General features: G+C 42.9%; 1 protein-coding gene and 1 long non-coding RNA gene across 2 annotated transcripts in view; one reads left to right on the top strand and one right to left on the bottom strand.

Annotated features, from left to right (window-relative positions):
• The window catches only part of LOC105536938, a 9,673-nt gene extending 939 nt beyond the window's left edge, over positions 1 to 8,734 (top strand). The window contains exons 2-3 of the long non-coding RNA XR_001005645.1: positions 760 to 764; positions 7,672 to 8,734. This is a non-coding gene — a long non-coding RNA (uncharacterized LOC105536938). The remainder of the gene's footprint in view (positions 1 to 759; positions 765 to 7,671) is intronic.
• Positions 1 to 9,965, bottom strand: part of SNX9 (sorting nexin 9) — a 290,347-nt gene that overhangs the window by 243,174 nt on the left and 37,208 nt on the right. The gene's annotated exons all lie outside the window — the stretch shown is intronic.

The raw sequence follows: 9,965 nt of genomic DNA, 5'->3' as shown, positions 1-9,965 counted from the left end.
AGACAGAGTCCCGCTCTGTCGCCCAGGCTGGAGTACAGTGGCACGATCTCCGCTCACTGCAAGCTCTGCCTCCCGGGTTCATGCCATTCTCCTACCTCAGCCTCCCTAGAAGCTGGGACTACAGGTGCCCGCCAGCACGCCTGGCTAATTTTTTTGTATTTTTAGTAGAGACAGGGTTTCACCGTGTTAGCCAGGATGGTCTCCATCTCCTGACCTTGTAATCCGCCTGCCTCGGCCTCCCAAAGTGCTGGGATTACAGGCATGAGCCACCACGCCCAGCCTGGGTAAAATATTCTTTAGTACTCAGAAAGTTATCTTGGACAGAAGATAAATTTGTTTTAAGTAAGGGGAAGTTCTCTTATTTTACATTGGCATTTGTAAAACAAGTAAAGTATAGACCCCTTTTAAAGGAAATATTTCTCATAGATATCCAATGTTGACCTAAATTCTTTTTTATTATATTACTTAAATATGATCAAAACTAAAACAAGATATGGAGTCCTTATACGGGTAGATCTAATACAATGATAAAACCAAGAAAAATCTATAAATTCGATAAAAACAAAATGAAAAAACTAATAAAATTCAGATTAATAACATGAATTTAATATGATGGATGATGATGTTTTGTATTTAACAGAATAAAGAACAAAATTCTTATTTGGTTCTATGTTTAAGAGTTCTGATTCAATTCTCAGACTGCTTGGGTTCAAATCTGAACTCTGTCTCTAAGTGGGCAAGTTATTTAACCTCTCTTAGACTCAGTTTCCTAATTGGAAAATGAGATAATAATAGAACTCATCTCAAAGAGCCCTAGTAAAGATTAACATTGGTAACATCTATCAGTTACTTAACACAGTGCTTAGTACATAATAGGGGCTCAATAAACATTTGGTATTATTAATAATATTGTTTTATTTATTTAAAACTAATAAAAATAATTCATATTTTCCATAAGTATACTTTATAGGGGATTAGTAATTTCGTTGCTTTGTTTTTTAGTTCATGATGATTAACCGTTACATTTAACCAAATTCTGTTATGAGCAATTCTTTTTTTTTTTTTTTTTTAAGATGGAGTCTTGCTCTTGTCGCCCAGGCTGGAGTGCAATGGCACAATCTCAGCTCACTGCAACCTCCACCTCCCAGGTTCAAGCGATTCTCCTGCCTCAGGTTCCAGAGTAGCTGGGATTACAGGCGCCCGCCACCACGCCCAGCTAATTTTTTTGTATTTTTTAGTAGAGACGGGGTTTCACTATGTTGGCCAGGCTGGTCTCGAACTCCTGACTTCAGGTGATCCGCACGCCTCAGCCTCCCAAAGTGCTGGGACTATAGGCGTAAGCCACCACGCCTGGCCTATGTTATGAGCAATTCTTGATAGCAAGTGTTGATGAGGTATCACTTAGTAACAGCACAAGGCGGCCTTATCATTTGAAGATAAGCTTATGTTGAGTCAGTATTGCACTGTGCCTTAAATGAGTAGTTAATACAATGATTGCCAGAGTTAATAGAAGAATAACTTTTCACAACATCTTTACTCCTGTACTTATGGCAAGCTGATATGAATGAAGATGGAACAGAAAACTCGACTGCTCACAAGGTTTGATGATCACTGAATTCTCCTCTGTGCTCGCAATATCTCAGTTCTTCAAGTGCTTTAAAAAACATGTGAACTATTCCTGCAAGAGACGATTTGGTCAAGCATGACTAAGAGAGTAGACTGTTTTCATTCAGTGAAAATGTCTTGTGTGTTTGTGTGTGCATGTACACAGCCACATGCTTTGTCCAGGTTCCTCTGGCCCCTTCTGGTCTGTTCTGGTTTGTGTGGGGGCATTCTTTTCCTCTATATGGGTTTTTATTCTTTGTCTTTGAGCAGGGGTCCTCAGTCTCGGGGCCACAGACCGGTACCAGTCCATGGCCTGTTAGGACCCAGACTGCACAGCAGGAGGTGAGCGGCGGGCAAGCAAGCATTACCGCCTGAACTCTGCCTTCTGTCAGATCAGTGGCCCCATTAGATTCTCATGGGAGCATGAACCCTATTGGGAACTGCGCATGTGAAGGATCTAGGTTGTGAGCTCCTTATGAGAACCTAATGCCTGATGATCTGAGGTGGAACAGTTTCATACCTTCTGACCCCACAACCCACCATGTGGAAAAACAGCCTTCCATAAAACTGGTCACTGGTGCCAAAAAGGTTGGGGACCACTGTCTTAGAGAATATACTTGCTCAGCCTTCAAGCTTCAAATCACAGCTTTCCTAACTTTTTTGTTGTTTTGAGAAAAAGTCTTGCCTTGTCACCCAGCCTGTCTTTCCTGATTTTAATTGTAAGAGTCTGGCTCCCTCCAAAAAGCTCTGCAGAAATGTCTGCCACTCATTCTGTACCCCCTGCAAAGACTCCTTCCTCTCTTTCTGGCCAGCCTCCCCCTCCATCTGTGTCTTGCCCCAGGATAAGGATGGGAGGGTGTCCGGTTGCTCTCCATTTGGCTGAAAGAGTAACTTCCTGAAAACAGAGTACTCCACTGGGCAGAAATATGGCAGCTTGATACTTAACATTTAATGACAGAAAGAAGTCTTCTGCCTGGTGATGGAAGCGCAGGATCATTACCTGTTAACCCCTTTATGCCCAGCATCCTGTAGGGTACAGACTGCCCAACGTAACTGTTTTATACATTTACATTTTAAGGTTTTTTGTTTTTTTTTAAGGGGAAACAAAGTTGTGTCATAAATATATGCAAGCTCAATCTTTGAATACCTCAACTTTCAGGAAAAATGCTCTTCACATGTGGCAAGCCTTCACAAAAGAATTATGCAGAAATGGATAACTAATTGTAAATTTTAAGTAACTTCCCATTCCTTTTCTATTCTCATTGGTCCATTTGACTAGTCCTAACAACGACAAAAAGTCACTTCCAGGACATTTGATTCCTGGAGTTCTATCTGCAGGATGCCATTGATTAATTCCAACATTCTAAATCTTTTTTTTTTTACTGATTCCTGTTTTGGATTCTATATTTGTCTTTTTGTGTTAATATGTATGTGAGAACCAAAATTCCAGGGATAGCGGATTTTAATGAAGAATAACAGAGCATTTATGTAGTGTGTTTACACAACAGGATTGAAAATTTTTCTCTAAATTTATTTCTTTCCATGCTTTCACATACACAAATGGAGAAGAGAAGAAGGGCAATTTTGGATCCAGGTAATACCTTCAGGAACTCTTAGGGTGCAGCAGTTCTCAGTTTGAGAAGCCAGGATGGGCATCTGACCATGGACACACTGTGCCTGCGTTTTTCACCTGCTTTTCCATTTATAAGTAAATCTTTCACATTCTTGTCCTTGGGCTCATTAAAAGAAGAAAAACATGAAGTCTTTCAGTGGTTTGCTCTTTCTTGGCCCAGGAAAGTGAAATTGAAGGCGAAAAATCACCCTGGGCAGAATGGAAATGCCAAACTTTCCAAGTCAACTTTTCCTGGGTTAAAATCAAACAGGGCCATGAAGGATCAAGTCTTCTTTTTTTTGGCTCCACAAATTACAGAGGGAGCAACAACAATGTCATTTAATACACGGGAAAGGGTTCCGTGCCTGCAGGGGAGTTTATTAGGTTTGGATTTAAAGAAGAGAATGAAGCAAAATACAAAAACCCAGGCCTGGACTTCCAGTGTAGCTATGAGTGACTTCTTTCCCCACTAGTGCCATAGCCTTTATCAACATGTGGCTGTGACGATGACCATCGCTGCTACTACCTGGGCACCTCTTGAATACCAGGTTCTTGACATGTAGAACTTCTATGTCTCCCAATAACGTAGCAAAAAAAAGGTGATCTTATTCCTCTTTTGTAGATGAGTGTGACAGAGGCTCAGGGAGGTTCATAGCTTATCCAAATCACATAGCCAGTAAATAGGAAAATTGGGCTTTGAACTTAAATCTGCTTGACTCCAAAACGTACTCTTTCCTATCTACCCTTCTTCCTTTGCTTATTGCAGAAGTTCTCCACCCTCCTTAAAGTTAGAAAGAAAGACTAAGTCCAGAGGGAACCGGGAAAATGCCGTCATCATCCCTGTTGATTCTAGTGAGGGCTGAAGTGCTGGGGGGGCCGTCGCAAGCCTTTCCGCTTCCAAGGGTGGGGAGATGCATCTTCCATGGCGTGAGAGGGCTGGGTGAGGAATCAGGGTGTCGGAAAGAGTGGTTCCAGGGGGAGGTTGATTGCATTTCAGTGAATACTGGGAGCAGGAGAAAATGAATGTGCTTTCTTCTCATGGCTTTCTCCACTCATCTGCATGTGATCGCTGGAATTAAATTATCTTACACATTTTATTATACATTCCATGAGTCATATCTTAAAATTATATTGAAGATTATACCTGGAGATTGCATGATATATTTAAGAGGCAAGAAGAGCCTCTTAAACTACGGCTCATTTGCAGTGAGATCATGGGGCATGATGGTGCATTCACAGAGGCGCATAGGCTGAAAGTCAGAAGATGGGTGGTCTTGTCCCTGCTCTACAACTCAGCTACTCAGCCACTAAACTGCTTAGGGCCAGCCGGGAGCACTCATGATCATATAAAAAGAATAGCTGCTGTCTTCAATATCGAGCATTTACCATATTATAGGCATTAGATTAGTTGTTTTATATACAATGCATCATTTAATTTTCATGACCACTTTTCCAACTTACTCTTGAAAGGACAAGATTTATGTATAATTTTTTTTTTCTTTTTAAGACAGAGTCTCTCTCTATCACCCAGGCTGGAGTGTAGTGGTGCCGTCTCGGCTCACTGCAACCTCTGTCTCCCGGGTTCAAACGATTCTCCTGCCTCAGCCTCCCGAATAGCTGGGACTATAGGCATGCGCCACCACACTTGGCAATTTTTTTAATTTTTAGTAGAGATGGGGTTTCACCATGTTGGCCAGGCCACTTGAACTCCTGACCGCAAGTGATCCACCAGCCTTGACCTCCCAAAGTGCTGGGATTATAGGTGTGAGCCACCATGCCTGGCCTTATTTATGATTAAAATAGATAATGCTGAGAAACACTTCGGAATGGTAGTGCAAGGACCTCTGAAAATCCTGTCTCCATAAAAGCAACAAGAAAATTAACCAAAGGCTTACAATAATACCAGGAGCATTTATTCAAGTAAAATGGTTAAATCTTGGTAAGGACAATGAGCCTTGTGGAGTTTTCTGTTTATCTGTTACTGCTTTGATTACACACTGGGTCTTTGATGTCTCCACTCTTAAGCCTAGCGTTGTTGTTGTTTTTTTTTTTTTTTTTTTGCATAGGCCTTAGGCTATGGGCCTCTTACCTCTAAAATGATATTATCTCACAACGTCTTTGTTGGCAGGGATGTCTGGCCTATTAGATGGTACTGTCACCATGCCTCGGACTTGTCCACAGGCTCACAGAAATGACTGAGATTTACAACAGAGAACTAAACCCAAAAATACAAATAAAGCTTCAAAGTCAACATGAATGAGGATTTAACTAAATATCTGAAAAATATAACATCATAGTTCCACTCATTCAGTCACTAAATTTAGGGCTTTTGGAACTTCATTACATTAGCAAATTATCTGTGGATTAATTGTTGTTCACTTTGAAAAAATTCCTGAGTATCTAGATGATCTCCAAGCAATGATTGTTAATCTTAAATTAAATGAGTTACTGAGACCAACAAAAAATTTTCGAAGTATGATTATAAAATTTTACTTAAGGTAGGCCATGGATATATTCTTGGCTTTGATGTGATGTAGGCCCCAGAAGTCAGAGTTGTAGGACTCAGGGAAAGCTTACAATGGCCTTGGCTGTGAGGAACAAATTACATAGGTAATAATCACATTACAAATTACATTACATATGTGTAATGTAATGTGTACATTACATATGTAATAATCACATTACAAATGTGATTATTGCATTGTGGAAAAATCCATTGACTACTCTGAAGAATCTACAGAAGACATGCCATCGCCTCAAAAGACCATCAGCCAGGAGCCCCTGAGCCACACTACACCTGTGGTTCCCAAATCCACCCGATCATCCAAGTCACTGGGAAGAGTGTCAGAGCAGTGCCCGGGAATTGGTGCCTTAACCAGCACTCCAAGTGATTCTGACAACAGGCCAGGTTTGGGGACCACTGGACTTGACCCAAAGGTCTTCCCATCGCCTCTCATCTCATTTCATTTCATTTTGTTCTTGGTTTGCCCTTTTGGACAAGAACCGCTGATCACTCTCATCTTGACCACGAGTCTTCATGACCCTGACTGCTGCCAAGTCTTTCTTATCCAAGCAGGAGAAGCCCAATGGCATTCAGAACACAGTCAAACACAGCTGCTTCTGCCTTTTCCTTCCCAAACCTCTCCTCCTGGAAGGAAGGAACCCATAATAGCTTCCTTCCCAAACTCTCTTCCCCTGTCCTCTCCTCTGTCCATCACCCTTACATGCCTTCTCACTCTCAGATGCTGGCTGGGGGGTTTCTTCTCTTCCCTGCTCTTTTGTTCCGAGTCACACTGTGTGCAAAATGTTTTCTATTCTGGTTTTGCAATAACAGGCAGCAGCAGAGATTTCAGAGTTAGCAGTGCTATTACTGCTGGAGGCCAAGAGGCTGGAGAGAGGAAATAAATAGTGTTATATCCTCCTGAGGCCACCAGCAGAGCCAGTTGTGGTGGTGAGGGGAGGAAGGGAGGGAAGTGAGAGATTCACCTTTGCTTTTCTGGGCACTTTACCTTTCCTTGGGCAGGAAGTCCATTGAACCGACAGGATGATGGGGCCAGGTGGGACCTGACTCTACACTAATCCGGGCTGGAGGCTGCAAGGAAGTTCTCTGCCGGAAATGTGATGCTTTAGTAATTTTAGCAAGAGTCTTATTTTGGCTGCAGAGGTTGAGGAGGCTGCTTTTCTTCCTTGGTGAGGGGAGCCCTTCCCCCCGTGAGGTTCATGTGCCTGGCGGATTTGTGCACAGAGAATGCTGATGGAATTCAGCTTTTACCAGTGAGTCATTGGGTACCTCAAGCACTGCAGACTTAATCATTTTTAATGGAACAGGCTAATTATAGAGAGATAATTAAAATGAAGATGAATTTTCTTGTTGCATGAGATATCCGCCATGCTCAGGTTTTGCCTGAGAGCAGCAGCAGTGGTTTACTGCAGCGTGGCTCAGTGTGCGGCCAGTGATCATTTACATCAGAATCACCTGGGGCCCATTGTTAAAAATGCAGATTCCTGGACCCAGATGCAGGTAAGCAGAATGTCTGGGGTGGGAGGCCCAGGCATCTGCGTGTTTAACTAGATTCACAGGTGATTCTCTTTTTTTTTTTTTTTTTTTTTTTTTTTTTTTGAGACAGAGTCTCGCTGTGTCACCCGGCCTGGAGTACAGTGGCACAATCTTGGCTCATTGCAACTCCACCTCCTGGGTTCCAGTGATTCTTGCGTTTCAGCCTCTGAAGTAGCTGGAATTACAGGTGTGTGCCACCACACCTGGCTAATTTTTGTATTTTTTAGTAGAGACGGGGTTTCACCATGTTGGCCAGGCTGGTCTCGAACTCCTGGCCTCAAGTGATCCCCCTGCCTCAGCCTTCCAAAGTGCTAGGATTACAGGCATGAGCCACAGAACCCGGCCAAGACTCTCAGGTGATTCTTAGAACACCAACGTTTAACAATCATTGAGTGAGAAAAGATGTGCCTGAGGTCATATGGCATTATCAGAACCAACCTCTGGCCCTCTTGACCTGTCTAGCATTCTTTCCTTCTGACTTATAGGATGACTAATTCAGTCTAAATCAGCTGCCCTCAGATTCTTGAGAACTTAAAATTGAGCAGAAATTCCCAAGGCCAACCTGGCTGTCAGCGACCGACCTGCAGAACTCAAGATTGAGTGAAATATTTAGGTCAGTTGAGTTTTGCAAAATGAGTGGTAGAGGAAAACAGATCAAGCCTGTAATTTAAAACTAGGGTTCAAAAGCCCTAGTGGGAGATGTAGTATTGTCCTAGCATTTAAATTCTCATGAAATGGGCTTGGTCTGTGATCTCTTGGTCAGACATCTGCCTTCCAGGCGATCCTTTGAGGTTGTATAATTCAGCTGGCCCTGGCTCCTGGTCCCTGTTACTGAGCTGGGAAGTCGAACTGAAGGGCAGATGAACTCAAGATCATACCTTGGGAAGCATGGTGCTTTAGGGGTGCCTTTTTATTCCTTTCATTGTATTATAGACTGTTTCCAAGTTTATGGTTAGAAATGGTAAAGTGGGTCTGGTGTTTTGAGGTAGAATCCAGCCTGAGGCAAGATATGAACTGTTCTTGAGGTAGAAATGTCTACAATCAGTTGTTTCATCTAGCTTGCAACTTAAAACACAAACCCTTCAGTTGCTTTCACTTAATGAACACATTTGCCAATGACAGAGGGTTATACAGGATCCCTCTTTTACATTTCTATTGTCTGCTACACTCATCAGAGTATATTTTGGGGTATGAGGTTTTGGGTTTTTTCCCCCCGTTTTGTAACTGCCTTATTGAAAAGTAAGTGCCCTTCCATTCCAGGCCTCTTCACGTTGTACTTGTTTCCTACCAAATCTGGGGGATCATTTGTGTTTTAACTTTGTAATCTATGGCTCTGTACTGCTGAAAGGCTCTCAATTCTATGGGGTCTCCTTAGTATGTATGTGACTGTTCCTGTTGCAATATCACACAGATGGGATAGCCCGACTTTTGCTCTTAATAAATAATCTGAATGAGTAAGAAGAAAAAAAAAAAAGAATCATTGAGTGGGAACCTATTTTGTGCTGGAGATTTCATCTGACTACCAAAAAAATCTTCATAGCAATTTATAAAGTAGATGTTATTCCCTCCATTTTGAAACTGAAGCCTAGAGAAGCTGAATGACATTACTAAAGTCACACAGCTAGTCGACGGCAAAGCTAGGATTCCAGGCCCATCTAATTGGAAGGCCTGCATTCTTTCCATGTGACCTCCACAGATGCCTCCTGTCTGCCAGGTCACTGGGGCAGCCCTGAGCCAGTCAGGGAAGGCTCCTGGTATAGGCCCTAACTGTGGGAAACCAATGGCAGTTGTGAGCTCTTTTCTCCAACAATTATGGATTCATTCTCCTCTTGACTGTGGAGGGCTCACAGCTCCCCAGAGTTCATGCTCTCAACTCTACAGAGCTCTCCAGCCAATGCTGGACACCTATCTTTTCGGAAACTGATGATCAGAAGCAAAGCGTGGCAGATGCTGTTGGGGACCCAGTGATTTGCTCCCTCTGCATTGGGGTGCTGTGTGCTTCAGGGAGGGACTGGGCCCTCACTATCCCTAAGTGTGTCAATCCTGATTTGCTCAATTATCCTGGGATTCTAGTCCACTCGCCAATGAGGCAGCAGTGGGTAACTGAGCCACTTCCTGTCAATGAGAGGTGAAAGTCTATTGGGAGGTTTCTGAGAGGCATTCCTTCCTTGTCAAGAGTGATCCAAGTTGTTCTACTGCAAGACCTGGGCTGATGTATCACACAGCTCTAGGGGAAACCAGTATATTGGATTCTATGGGAACAGAGACCCTTGGAGTTGGGCAATGTGGCCTTGCACAAAAGGGGGTTTGACCTGCACATACTGAAATGTGTACCACTTGGAATTTCCAATCTCACATTTACTTGTGAACATTGGTTAAATAAAGATTTTTTTAAAATTATACTTTAAATTCTGGGATACACGTGTAGAATGTGCAAGTTTGTTACATAGGTATACATGTGCCATGGTGGTTTGCTGCACCCATCAACCCGTAACCTCCATTAGGTATTTCTCCTAATGCTATCCCTCCCCTACGCTCCCACCGCCCAACAGGGCCCTGGCGTGTGATGTTCCCCTCCCTGTGTCCACGTGTTCTCATTGTTCAGCTCCCACTTATGAGTGAGAACACGCAGTGTTTGGTTTTCTGTTCTTGTGTTAGTTTGCTGAGAATGATGGTTTCCAGCTTCATCCA

Source organism: Mandrillus leucophaeus, unplaced genomic scaffold (assembly GCF_000951045.1).
Source record: "Mandrillus leucophaeus isolate KB7577 unplaced genomic scaffold, Mleu.le_1.0 Scaffold166, whole genome shotgun sequence".
Taxonomy (NCBI): Eukaryota; Metazoa; Chordata; class Mammalia; order Primates; family Cercopithecidae; genus Mandrillus; species Mandrillus leucophaeus.
Note: the sequence above shows the minus strand (reverse complement) of the source record. Positions and strands in the feature narration are given on the sequence as shown.